Genomic DNA, 15435 nt, shown 5'->3' on the forward strand with positions numbered 1-15435 from the left:
TCCATAGAATATAATCAAGATTAAATAACCCACATTACATCTTAAATAGAACATATCTGAAATCTATTGTCCGAAATCCAGGCTTCTGAATAAGGAACAAACTTTACGCCAATTCCTTATTCAGAGGCCATAATTTCAAATATTTATATTCGGATCATTCTATAATAGCGCAGCTATATATTTGTTATTTTTGGCTATTGTTAATGTAAGATTTTTAAAATTTATTTCTCTGATACAGTTCTTGAAGTTTTTTTCTGACTCTATCTTCTGTAGAAGACTATCTGATAGCTAAATACTAGTCATGTTTTAGCTATCCCATTCCGTTCTTATACATAAACAGTTACAAATGAATATGATTAAAGATGCAAAGCGATTTCAATGCGTCAACATGAAAGCAATACTGAAACGGAAGCAGCGGTCTAGGTTATCAAGAAGATTTTAAAGTTTAATCGAGATGCCTCAATATTTTATTTTATTATTCAAACGCATGCGCGCATACCAGCTATAAAAGTGTGTTTTCTTCATAGATTTGTTTAAGTGCGAAAACGCGTTTTCTCGCTCATTCAGACCAACGGTATATCCTTTAACCTCAGAACACGACTATTGACTGTGGGGTCTACAAAACGGTGATTGCTTCTTTGGTAAACAGTCCCTCGCCGATCTTATCGTAACCGTTCCGACTTTATTCATACCGAATGCTGGTGGAATATTTCGGACAGCGATCTCGTCAGTGCGATGTCACTGACGCCACCATACAGGCGAGACTGCACCGGATTCAGCGACTAGCAGACCTCTGGAAAGTTTCATAGAAATTCCTCCGTATTTTGTTTTTTAATGAAAACAAATGCGTATACCAGCTTTACTTGAGTGCTTATATTTAAATATATTTGCTATCTCCGAAAACGCGTCTTCTTCATCTTGGATGCCAACGTTACATCCGGCGATCTTCAACATTGCCACCAGATTAAAGGTCGTGATAAACGACAAAATAGCACTGGTCTTAGTGGTAACCAGTCCTTTTTGTTCCGAAGACATTGCACCTGGTTACTTTTTTTAAAAAAAACAAACAAACTGGTTATCATGACGCAAACAAATATGTAGAAATGTAGTAAAAATATTTTTTTAATACCCAACCTACATTTAAAATGATTTTCATTAATATGTTGGTCTCTTTGGTTCATTTTATTTGTATGTGTGTGTAAAAAAATGGCAGTTCTTTATTCGATTTGAATAAGGAATAAGGAACCAGTTCCGTATTTCTTTTTCAATCCGAATAAGGAACTAGGTTATCATTAAATGAAACTTATAAGAGATGTAATGCAATTAATGTGTTTTTATTCACAACCTACATTAACAATGATTTCCATTGATTTGCTGGTCTCTTTGGTTCATTGTAATAGTTAGTTAAGGAGAAAAATGCCAGTTCCTTATTCGATTTGAATAAGGAATAAGGAACCAGTTCCCTATTCATTTTTCGCACTGAATGAGGAACTGTGTTATTATTAAATAATACTAGGTTATCATTAAATGAAACTTATAAGAGATGTAATGCAATTAATGTGTTTTTATTCACAACCTACATTAACAATGATTTCCATTGATTTGCTGGTCTCTTTGGTTCATTGTTATAGTTAGTAAAGGAGGAAAATGCCAGTTCCTTATTCGATTTGAATAAGGAATAAGGAACCAGTTCCCTATTCATTTTTCGCACTGAATGAGGAACTGTGTTATTATTAAATAATACTAGGTAGAAACACATTGCATTAAATATTATTAACTTTGAACCAACATAAACCATGATTTTCATCGACATTTAATATTATATGGTTAATTTTAATTTATGTTTGAGTAAGGCGGAACTATTTCCTTATTATCGTCTTCATAATACTTGTTTTCAGCGTGTAACGGCACAAAGAATGTAAAAAGAAATGTGACAGAAATACGTAAATATAACATATTCAAGCTTTAATAACCCACAAACCATCTAAAGTGTAACATATCCGAAAGTTATTTTCCGAAATACAGGCTTCCGAATAAGGAACTAACTTTACGCCCAATTCCTTATTCAGAGGCCATACTTTCGGATACTTTAATTCGGATCATTCTAGAATAGCACAGCTTTATTTTCGTTATTATTTGCGATTATTGTGTGTAAGATGTGTTACTTATATCTCTGGTACAGTTCTTGAAGTCTTATCTGACCCTGAACTTTGGACAAGACTATATAGTAGCTGAAAGCTAAACATGTTTTACATATCTTTTTCCGTTTTCGTACGAAAACTGTTACGAAGGGATATGATGAGGAATGCAAAATGATTTCAACACGTCTCCATAAAAGAAAGACTGCACCGGAAGTAGCGGTCCAAGTGTCTCTATAACACTGAAAAGTTTTATCGAAATGCCTCAATATTTTATTTTGTTCTATAATTGAAACGAAAAAGCGCGCATCCTAGCTGTAAAAGTGTGTTTTCTTCTGATTTATTTATAGTGCAAATACGCGTTTTCTCGCTCATGCAGACCGACGGTACATTCGGCGACTTTTAACCTCGGCACAAGACGAATGCCAATGTTCCGGACAGAGCTGCTATCAGACCAACGTCACTGTTTTCACAATAAAGCGAGTCTGAACCGGAAGCAGCGGCCACGGTGCCTTTATTAGACTGGAAAGCTTCATCGAAATTCCTCTGTATTTCGTTGTTGCTGTGTTTATTTTACAATTTAAAACCAAAACGTACACAGCTGTAATTGGGTGGTTTTATTTCAATATATTTTCTATCTCTATCTTAGAAAGCACGTTTCCTCGCTCTAGGATGCCTACGTTACTTCCGGCCATCTTCAACATTGGCGCACGATTAAAAGTCGTGAGAACAGACAAAATGGCACTGTTCTCGGTGGTTATAAGTGATATCTTTAGATATTACAACTTGTGACGCTTTCCTTATTCAGCCGCGAAAACGGCACTAGGTTATCATTACAAAAGAATATTTAAAGCAAATGCACTGTAATAAATACATATTTCTATTCATACAGTGATTTCCCTTGATTTGTGCGTCTCTTAATTCACATTATTTTATTTGCTAAGTAAGAAAATACCAGTTCCTTATTCGATTCGAATAAGGAATAAGGAACCAGTTCCTTATTCCTTATTCAAATCGAATAGATAACTATGTTATAATTAAATACAACAAAGTAGTAAAGCTCTGAAATTGATATGTTTATACCAGTCCAACATATTCAATAATTGTCGTTGAGTTATTCGTCTCGTTGGTTAATTTTGAGTTATAATTTCTCGAAAGAATATTCCAGTTCCTTATTCGATTTGAATAAGGAATAGGGAGCCAGTTCCTTATTCCTTATTCAAACTGAATAAGGAACTGGATAATCATCACTTAAAACTTTGTAGAAATGTATGGTAATTAGAATTTTATATAAACAGCCAATATATAAACAATATGTTCATTTATATGTGGTTAATATTGGATCAATTTCATTGATGTTAAAGTAAGAAAATGCCAGTTCCTTATTCGATATGAATAAGAAATAAGGAGCCAGTTCCTTATTCCTTTTTCAATCCGAATAAGGAACTAAGTTATCAATAAATGAATCATATTAGAGATGTACTGCAATTAATTTTTATGATACCCAACCTGAATTTACAATTATTTTCTTAGATATTTTGGTCTCTTTTGTTCATTTTAACAGTTTGTTTAGTATGAAAAAGCTAGTTCCTTATTCGATTTGAATAGGTAATAAGGAACCAGTTCCTGATTCATTTTTCATATTGAAAAGGTAACTATGTTATAATTAAATACAACAAAGAAGAAAAGCTCTGAAATGTTTAGTATGAAAATGCCAGTTCCTTATTCGATTTGAATATTGAATAAGGAACCAGTTCCGTATTCCTTTTTCAATCCGAAAAAGGAACTAGGTTCTCATTCAATGAAACATAGAAGAGATGAACTGCAATAAAACGTTTTTGATACCCAACCTGAATTTACAATTATTTTCATTGCTTTATTGGCATATTTGGTTAATTTTAATAGTATGTTTAGTAGGACAATCCCAGTTCCTTATTCGATTTGAATAAAAAATAAGAAACCAGTTCCTTATTCCTTTTTCAATCCGAATAAGGAACTATGTTATCATTAAATGAAACTGAATAGAGATGTGCTGCAATTAATGTTCTTTGATACCCAACCTACATTAACAATGATTTTCATAGATTTTTTGGTCCCTTTGGTTCATTTTTAAATTTTGTTTAGTATGACAAAGCCAGTTCCTTATTCGATTTGAATAAGGAATAAGGAACCAGTTCCTTATTCCTTATTCAAACTGAATAAGGAATTATGTTATAATTAAAAAAAAAAAAAGTTGAAATGTACTGCAATTAATATTTGTTACACCCGACATACATTTACAATGATGTTCGTTGAGTTATTCGTCTTGTTGGTTCATTTTGACCTATAATTTATAGAAAGAAAATTCCAGTTCCTTCTTCGAGTTGAATAAGGAATAAGGAACCAGTTCCTTACTCCTTATTAACACTGAATAAGGAACTGGATTACCATCACTTAAAGCTTAGTATAAATGTATTGCAATTACAATTTTACAGATACAACCAATATATAAATAATATGTTCATTTATATGTGGTTAATTTTTGATCAATTTCATCGATGTTTATGCCAGTTACTTATTCGGTTTGAATAAGGAATAAGGAACTGGTTCCTTTTTCCGTATTCAGCCTCGAATAAGGAACTGGATTATAAATAAAAACAAACATGTTTAAATGTACACTATTGATTCTTTTAATCACATATATGTAAAATAATAGTATATGCTTTAGGGTTTGTTGATGTGAAGTTAGTATTCGATTTAGAAAATATCGGTTTGGTTTAGACACAAGAAATCCTATGCAAGCGCGATGAAGAAACATGAATATGTAACGTAATACATAAAGTAAATGTATTCGAGTTATTTTGTTTTGATTTATTTCAGAAATGTTTGCATTATTGTTCTTTAAACCCTATAACAAATATGTTACGCGTGAATAAGGAATAAGGAACAGTTCCTTATTCCTTATTCGAAAGTATATGGAATAACGATACAATCATAGCATACATATTTTGTAGATAATATGCCCGTGGGGCGTTCTGTTTAATGGAAACGGTTATCGAATGTTATGTTTTATGCAAATATGTCTACATCAATTTGACATTTTTAATACGTACAGGAATAATATGCGCTTTTTAGTTATATTAATTGATGATAAGAAAGCCAACTAAGTACAGCTAAAGATATCCTGGTTTGTCCTTCGCGATCTGGCGTGTCTGTGAACTCCTCGTAAGCTTGTCGATACGTATCTCATGGATTGTTAAAGCCGAGTTTCCGAACTAATTTTCGTAATCATTCACTTTAATGATTTTATCATTTTTATGTCTAACTCAAAGTAATGCATGAACAAATACACGAATTTCTTTTCACATTTCTGCATCGGTAACGCATATACGAATACATGCATATATTTGCATGGCCCTGCACATGTTTTATTGGTAATATTGTCGTTAATCCTGTTGATCACTTGCTTAAAGACTAGCTCATGATCACAATAATGGCTCTTTTATCAATGTGTCTTTAGTTTTATGATTATTTGGGCGTTCTTATCTTACATGCAAACGATGTGTTTGGTTCATGAATCAGTAGTTTGTAGTAGATAAGGTTTAACACACAACAAGGTCCGCAACTGCAAAACCAAGCGAATCAATAACTATTTCACTGATTACTTCTCTTTAAACCACCAACGCATACACAAACAAAATATGTACCAAAGTAAGTACTATTATCAACGCCCATCGATGTGTATTTTTTTTTTCGAAATGTTGGGCATTGATACCAAAACCAAATTAGTTAAAAGTGATTTGAATATTAAATGTGCATTTAATAAATAAAACTAATTGTTTAATGTAAATTGATCCGCGTAAAACAACGACACATGGGTTTTTCTACCTAAAAATATGAACTAACAGAATATAAATGTTTATTATAGTTAAACGTATTAGTTTTATAATGAACTCAGGTATACCGTATGCATTGTCATGTATACTGCGCGTATTGTCATTATGTGATTAATGTGATGAACGTGACATGAATCTTCTTAATCATGAATTGTTTGTTTTGTTTTACTGATAAACTGTACATTGTGCAAGTCATAATAAAGCACATGTTAAGTTCTGTTCATATTTATGTGTTAACGCATCAACTTGACTGATTTATAATGTGTGTCGGTAATAAAATTTAAAAAATGTCATTTAACGTTACGTTGTGGACATGTTTTAGTATTTTATAAGCATACGGTCCCTGCCATGCACATGTTGACAAATAAACCTCTGAAAATTAAGCGCCATGTACAATGCCGACGTGTGAATTTGTTAATTGCAATAACGAAGGTTTCCATAATAGGATCTTCTTCGGATGTTCTGCCAAGCCAAGCACGAAATGTATCTTTTAAAGAATCTTTCTTAAAACTTCTTGTTTTCAAATTAGAATTGCTCGAAATTATTCCCCGCGATTTCAAGTGATATCACAGTATAAAGTTTCTTGTTATTGCTAAAACTTAACCGAACTATAGGTTCCCTAAGTTCCTTTTAATTGTATTTATTCATTAAATGTGTTAAGTGCAATTAAATAATCAACGACCTATTTGCACTGAACATCATACGATTAATATATATAATTATGTTTTTTATTAACACAATCATGATATTCCCCAATGCCTTGTAAGCAGAAGTGGTTTTATTGTGATGTGTATATGTATTCTTTTTATAAACAAACCATTGGTAACATATCCAAATAGAAAAAAAATATACCAATAGGTACTTTAAGTTGTTAACCTCAAATTAAAGACTTGTATTATTATTGAACATTGCGAGACCTAAGCCTCATTCTCGATAAGTTCTTTTTTATCAAACAAAGCAGCACATACCAAACCCGATGCATGGAATGTGAACATGATATGCCGTATCAATACTCACTTTTATCCAAAATGTCCAAAATTCAAGAGTCGATACTGTCTTGTTTCTATCAATACTCAATTTTATCCGAAATTTCCAAAATTCAAGAGTCGATACTGTCTTGTTTGTATCAATACTCGCTTTTATCCAAAATTTCCAAAATTCAAGAGTCGATACTGTCTTGTTTGTATCAATACTCGCTTTATCCAAAATTTCGAAAATTCAAGAGTCAATACTGTCTTGATTGTATCAATACTCACTTTGATCCAATTTTTCGAAAATTTAAGAGTCGATACTGTCTTGTTTGTATCAACACTCGCTTTTATCCAAAGTTTGGAAAAGTCAAGAGTCCACTGTCGTGTTTGTATCAAAACTCACTTTCGTGCAAAATTTCGAAAATTGAAAAGTCAATACTGTATTGTTTATATCAATACTCACTTTCATCCAAAGATTCGAAAAGTGAAGAGTCAATACTGTCTCGTTTGTATCAATACTCACTTTTATGCAAAGTTCCGAATAGTCAAGAGTCAAACTGTCTTTTTTATCAATACTCACTTTTATCCAAAGATTCGAAAAGTGAAGAGTCAATACTGTCTTGTTTGTATTAATACTCCCTTTTGCAAAGTTCCGACAAGTCGAGAGTCAAACTGTCTTTTTTATCAATACTAACTTGTATGCAAAGTTTCGAAAACTCAAGAGTCAATACTTTCGTGTAGCTTATTCGACTCATATAAAATTCAACTTAACAGTAAAACATTATACATTCTAAATTAAAAGAGTAAGAAGATGAACACTACAATCAAATGAAATCCGTGCTTAAAACGTATGCATGTACTTCCTATATCATTAGATATCAATGATTCATAAAACATAAACTTTTAAATGTCTTTTTGATGTCTCTAATTGCGTTTGTTATATAATACATTACTGAACGGTGACGACGGAAGTCTTACAGCAGAAAGCAAATGTTTCTATTAAAAAATACGAAAATCTTTATAATGTGTTGAACGAAAAAAAAAGATGAACGGTGCATTGTTTAATTGATATCTACCATTTTCTCAACCGGTCACCGGATCATACGGATACTAATGTGATGAACTCACTGTGTATGTGTACAATGCTTTTCGCATAAATTAAATTGTATAAACCAATCAAAACAAATGAAAATAAACAAGTAGAAATAGAATTGCTAGGGATCAGCGATTATGGAACATTGGAACAGTATGTGTGTGTCAGCTCGCAAAATAAAGAAGTTTTCAATGATACGTGATTCTGATTTTCCACTCTCAACAGACATTGGCTTCCGCCAACTGCCTTAAATGAATGACTGTATATGATAATTAGACAACATTTACTGTTAAATATTAAGATATATGAATACTTGTATAGGTATTCAAACTGCATGTTCCGTTTTCGCTTAATGTACTTCCCATAAATATTCGACATGTCTTTGTTATACCAACTATATTTGTGGTAAAGGAATGCGCTGTATTGTTCCTAATGAGGATGTTATATTTAGTGCAGAAATGCCAACCAACATGATGTTGCATGGACGCTGTTCAAAAAAGGTATTTGTATTTTGTATGGAAAATCGACGCATGAATTAATGGTTTAAAAGCGATGCGTAGAAATTCAACGTACTACTTACATATCTAAGTGAGCTTTTAACGAAAGTGATAACTTATCATAACTGATAAAATTAATTATGTAGTTATATGCAATACGACTTTTGTTGTATCAAAATAAACGTACTCCTACATTGTTTTGTAAAAAACACTCACACTGAGTGAACACTTGAAAGTTAAGTTACCCATTTATTAGTTTATTAGCCTTAGATCTCTTATTCGGGTGATCGCGTTTCATTCGTGTCTCACACAATCTGCGTCACGGCCACAATCGTGATACATCGGCTATCTCCGGACTCCTTCGTACGATAGACTTGATTTATGGAATAAATCGTCATCTGATCCAGAGAGTCACGGCCACTGTGGTGATTATAGTATTAATAATCGGGTTGTCTTAGGAGGCGGAAAACGACAACGGGCGAGGCATGGTATGGTATTGCGCAAGGGGGGTTAGAGGGTAAGGGTTAGGGTTAGGGTTAGCGTTAGGGGTCGGGTTAGGGTTTGGATTAGCCTAAACCCCACCCTAACCCTTACCCTTACCCTAACCCATTTTTGGGGTTATCACCCCTGACCATGCCTCGCCCGTTGTAGTTTTCCGCCTCCCTTTTAAGCGAGCGTAATTATTCTCGACGAACCGTGACGTTTGAATGCGTGGGTGTTAAGACTGCAAGCTACATTTGCAATAGCGAAGATACCGAAGATACCGAAAGATGATACTTCGCTATCAGCCGCTGCGAACGAAAAACGTGCCGTCACATCAGCCACGGTGTTAATGGAGTCCACCGGTGAATTAACATTCTTGAACAAATGGTATATTAGACACAGGTACATAGTACATTTCAAGCCGCTGTGGTTATTTACAGATCTGGACAAGTTAAATGTATAATTTCGACACTGTAAATCACCATATCCAACTGGATTTATTGAACAGAACAGAACAGATTGTTTGCTTATATGCGGCTTAAGCATATACAGATCGTCGTCAAAAATAAAGAGAATAATAGCCGGACATGAAATTTAATATGCGTTTATGTTTTCAATGCCATTAAATAACTGAAAAAACATCAGCAGAAATCTAATTCATTTGCAAAAAGACAAGTGTTGAGTTTTTGTTGGTCTTTCATTTTAATAATTTTCTTCAGGTGCGACCTTTTGAAAGCCAAGTGTCATGACAACGCACTGACGCTAATGGCCGACTGGAGCTATTGCGAAGCCATTCAACATGGAGGAAAGTAGACGTTCTGATATGTAGAATATAACTCTTTGATGAACACGTTGTGATGTAAATGTATCCGTTTTTGTAGCTATAATAACAACGTGTGCAATATTACTTGTAATATAATTGAATCTGCTTTATATGGTTTTCAACAGATAAACTAGAAATGTGGATTTTGAATTTTGAATTGTTTGCTTAGAAGTAGCAAATAAAATCACAAACAAGTGTAACATTCAGAAGTTTGTTTAATAAATCTGTGACAAAATCGATTATAGATACATGTATAAACGTTTCTAAAAAAGCAACCTGTAAAACGAATGGCGCTCAAACGTTAAGGATCATATTTCAGGTGATGGGGCATGGCATGCATGGTTGCCATGGACGACTTGTGACGTCACATGCAATTGGGGAACACAGATCAGAACGAGAGAATGGCTTTTTCCACTAGGAGTTAAACATGGCAATGATTGCGAGGGGAGCGCATACGAATTGGGCACTTGTAATAGCACGCAATGCCCTGATTCCGGCCAAGCAACAGACGCAACGACTTCTTCCGGTCCAGCAAGGACCACCACCATGGATCCCACCCCAACCCAGAATGTCATCTGCAGCGCTCTCGCCTCCATTACCTGCAAGGGTGGTTCTGAATTCATCTGCGGGTCAGATGGAAAATTTTATCAAAACGAGTAAGTAGCTACATATTTAATTAACAACAAAACATAACAAAAACGTAGGCATCAATTGCAAAAGTAAAGTGTTTGAACAGTTTTAACAATAAAGCAACCGTGCAACCAATAACACTTAAAGGTCTAGTTTATTCTTACCTGTTTGACGCCCCTCATCCTCACTGTGTAATTGTAATTGTACTCCATTTCACTGGCAGCCTGCTGCGCACTCAGTGCAGTGGACCAGAACCAGTTGAGCATCACTTTTACGAATGGATAAATGCACTCATCTATTGCGTAGTCAGCTGTGAGACGACATTTATGATAAATAAGGATCAGATACTGTAGTGACTATCGTGCACCTATTCGCGTTATAAAATCCCATAAAATTATCAGATACAAAATTAAATATGCTTTCGCCCAATGCCTAATAAAAGAAACTTAGCAATCGGGAAAAGAAATGTAATTCAAATGCAAAAGGATGGGTTAGGATTACTTGTGGTATTTTTTAATTGTCAAAATTTTCTTCAGGTGCGAATTTTTGAAAGCAAAGTGGTGTCATGATAAAACTCTGACGATCATCGCCGACTTTAACAAGTGCCATGTCAAGAGGTTGATAGAGCAAAGCAGCCTTTCGGATATGTAGAATACAATTATATGATTAAAACCTTTTGTTTTGTTACTGTTCCGTTTGTGTCTGTGTGGCAACGTGTTTTTCAGTCGCTTTATGCAACGCTACAATTCTGTGTTATCATAAGGCATAGAGATATACATATTAAATTGCATGCTAGCTCAGTTGGTAAAACCTGGACAATAATTGCATAGCACGGAAACATTCCCTGTGTGAAAAGGACGGTAGCTTCGTTTTAGGACCATCCCCCGTCACTTCTTCTGATTTAAGTAGAGCATTCGCGACTTACTGACATACTTAGCACTGATAAAGGAACTATCCCAGGAAAAATATGCATTGGTATACTGACCACCATTATATAACTGAAATACTGTCGAATTGACAACAAAACAAACACAAAATCAATTATATTCATTGAAAAACTTTATTCAAAGAAATTTATATATTCCAAGTAATATGTTTTAGTCTATACTAGAAATGGCATCCGCCTTATCATCATGTGTCTTTTATAAGTGTTTTATCAGATGACAGTACTTGATCATCCCATGTCAGGACGTGAAAATACTACGTCATGAACTTGGGATTACCACATCACGGACTTGTGAGTACTCCGTCATCGACTCATGAGGATATTTTAAAGTCGCAATCCAAATAGTATAAGCTCAATTTAAAAGAGAAACAACTGGCAACACATGTGCAACATTATCCTACACATAGGCACTCAGGCTCCACTGAAAAACAGCCACATTATGTAAACTTTCGAACATGTTTTGTTCGGCTATTTATGCTTTTCTTTAAATGACATGTTTATGTATGTTTATGAAAATAATCCAGCTTGTAAATAAGAATGCGTACGTTCCCGCAAAGAATATACTCATGTCTTTGTGCTAAGTGCCTTGATAACACGTCCAAATTGAACTCCAGGTTGACCGTTAAAAGTGTATGGCGCAAATGAGTAATAATCCACCATATATGTAAACAGTTTAACATCTGGCAACCCATTTGTTGTTAAAATTCGAATGCGAACTTCTCTTTAAATGAGTTAATGTACAATGGTTTTGATTTGAATGGTTTAAATTCATGGCGTTAAAAATTTAAGAGCCTACGATTGTCAACCAGATTGTTCGACCGTTTATCCGGATTAATATATATATATATATATATTTATTTATTAAAGTCCACACTATAAAGAGGTGAAACTCCAGCTGCTGGAGCAGTATTGCGTTCTCATTATATAAATTAGTTGGTCCTTTATTAAAGGCAAGTGACCAATTGCCAAAACAGTACGAAACAGCACAAAACGAAACAACATACATACATAGAAGAATAAAGCTGGGGCAACTGCCTTGGAATGGTCAATTCAAAACATTGAGGGTTTGAAACCGGTTTAAGTGCGTACAACCTCACACTTGGCCCAACTATATTCATGATGCATATAAGTGCAAATACAATTTAACCTCATAGCAATGCAACTCAAATTAAACAATAATAAAGGGGAATTGAAACGCATTTAATTTAATTACCAAATAATTACTGAATAGTAGGAAGGAGACCAGAGCAACAAAGTCACAACTTTTTGAGGAGCGATGAAATTACGAACAAGTGCCAACTACATCCCTTCTTTCAAGAAAAAGATTTAAGAATAAAGCATCATATAGCTAATATTTCAGATCGTCATCATGCACATACAGGAAGAAGCAGAAATAATGGGTGTGAAAGATCCATATTACATATGACGTAATTTAGAAGCAGTGACATAATGACGTCAAAACAATCCAATATAATTAAAGGGGCAGTACTGTAAAATAAAATGATAACGACAACGTCAACAGTCATCGCTTTTTGTTTCAGAAACAAGACACAATGCACTGCTGAAATATTCGTTTTTGTAGATTTAAAAATAGAAATTCCAATCAACACCATGGCACGTGCGAAGTTTTGTAAAGGCATATATGCACAATGTATACAAATAAAAATGTCCAAATAAAATGACACGATGTCATGGAAGATCAATCAATAAACGTCGGTAGTTTCCGTAAGTATTTATTTCATTTACGCCCCCAAATAAAAGCAAGATTAATTATCGTTTATAAAAATCATGAATGTACTTCAGTATAATTTCCATTGCATACCAGAAAACAATAAAGTGTAAAGCATTCTACGGAATCAATCGATTCATGTTCGTATTCATACAGACTGGTATATTAAGTTAGCACCTATGATGTTTTCATTTGTCCATTTGGTACATTTATCCTCAGCTGGATCTATATTTGTCTGACTTACTGACTTATGGAAGCATACCACAATTTCATATTCTATTTGATCATTTAAGATAGTATACACCACGTATAACTATGTGGAAAAACTTACTTCGCGTTAATTAAGACGATTACTGGAATGTTTCGACATAATAATATTTTTTGTTATAACAACTTAAAAATGATATGCTACAACAAACCGGCACATAGCTTAGTGTTGGCAGGACGAAATATACCTTTACTATTTAAAAAAAATTGTGTTTTACTTCAAGTCCGTTAAATTTCGTTAACACCTTTGTTCCACAAGTCAATATAAATTACATTCGAATGTTTTGAAAAATTATGTTTAAACATTTATACAAAAAAAATTATGTTGTGCGTAATAGTTTTTTAAAATAAGTCGATATGTGAGAACTGGATTGCTTAAAGATTGTGTTTCTCAGGAACCGAGATAAAACGTCATTAAAATGGAAATATACGGTGATTTAATTCCTTTGTGCATACACATTATTCAAAAGATGCAAACTTAGTTACAATATTATTCCGTCTCAACTGAAGACAAAATGGAACTATTTTTAATTAATGTAAGACTTTTCATTTCATGTGTTTTACAGATTAAAAGTTTTAAATTTCATAAAGGATATATTTGTCTGCTGTTACAATATTAGATAGTCATTGCTAACATGAGCAAATGCAGTTGTTCTATCCATCGACGAAGCATATTTATTTTTCTGCATTTCTTTAAGGTTGCTTATTCGGGGTTTTAAAAGTTCATTGAGCAAACAATTAAAAAAAAATTGATACCAAGGTGAGTAAATGTGTGAACAATTGCAAGGTTTTACTTGATAAATGATCATAAATATTTATTTGGTGTGTTAAGAAATAGTTTTGGATCACCTTGGTTATATTTTTGAACCTCTCTGTCCAAATTCTAAGAGGACTTTCCTTATATAAATGTTCTTTAAAATGTACCTTTTTCAGCAATTCTTAGGGTTTATACTTATTATTGAGCATCTTTGAGTATCAAGTTTTGAGTGTGTTTATCTTCAAATGACTTGCAACAGTATTTAACATACATTCTTCCTAAACAACTATCCTTAGCTGTTTGGTCTATAATCAGACATGTTGCAGTAGTTGTTTTTGATTAAACTAAGATATTTGTTTTCTTTACTTTACTTATTCACCAATAGTTCTTTGCAAAAAAGCGCACTTAGTAAAATAATTTACTTATTCAAGCAAGTGATTATGGCATAAGAAGAAAACATATATTTCAAACTGTGCATCTTATAATAACATTGTTATTGATAAATTTGAAAAAGGCACAACAAAACATTGTTATGTTAATAATGCCCAGATTTGTAATCTCAAGTAGCATTATGGACTCAAGTTTCAAAGAAAATTAGCACACAATCTACAATAACCTCTCGAAACTGTGGTTTTGTCGTAACAGTTTTCTCATGAAAAAGCTCCTTTTAATGTTTTAATAGTGGCACGTATCTTCAATATATAAACGTATCAAACTTAAAGTGTAGAGAATCGAACGATCTATTAGACCGATATTCGTTGTCTCACTACATTGTCGTTTATAGTACTTCGAAAACAAACTGAAGGGCTATCCTTTTGCGGTAACCATTGTACTAACAAACTGCATGATTCATAATGTTTTCATCATATTTTATCAGCATGACAAATAGTTCCCAGCATCCGACCTTTTTTGTTATCAAACCACTTGAAATCTACAGCTAGTCTTGTACCAAACCCCTTATACCTAAAGCCGTTATAACATAACGATAATAATTTGTGTTTTACTGTCTTGTTTTTGACGGTTAAATTTTGTTCTTATTCTGACAATACTTTTATGAGGAGGTTTCATCAAATGGTAAATAACTTCGATAACTTTGGGGGTTTCTTGTTCATTTGTTGCATTAAGAAATTCTCGGTACACTGTTTGTTTTGATTTGGCCTTTTTGTTTGTCAACCAATTACTTCAATAATATAACAAAGTCTTTTTAAATTAAAAAGAAGTAGTCC

This window comes from Dreissena polymorpha, chromosome 13 (genome assembly GCF_020536995.1).
Source record: "Dreissena polymorpha isolate Duluth1 chromosome 13, UMN_Dpol_1.0, whole genome shotgun sequence".
Lineage (NCBI taxonomy): Eukaryota > Metazoa > Mollusca > Bivalvia > Myida > Dreissenidae > Dreissena > Dreissena polymorpha.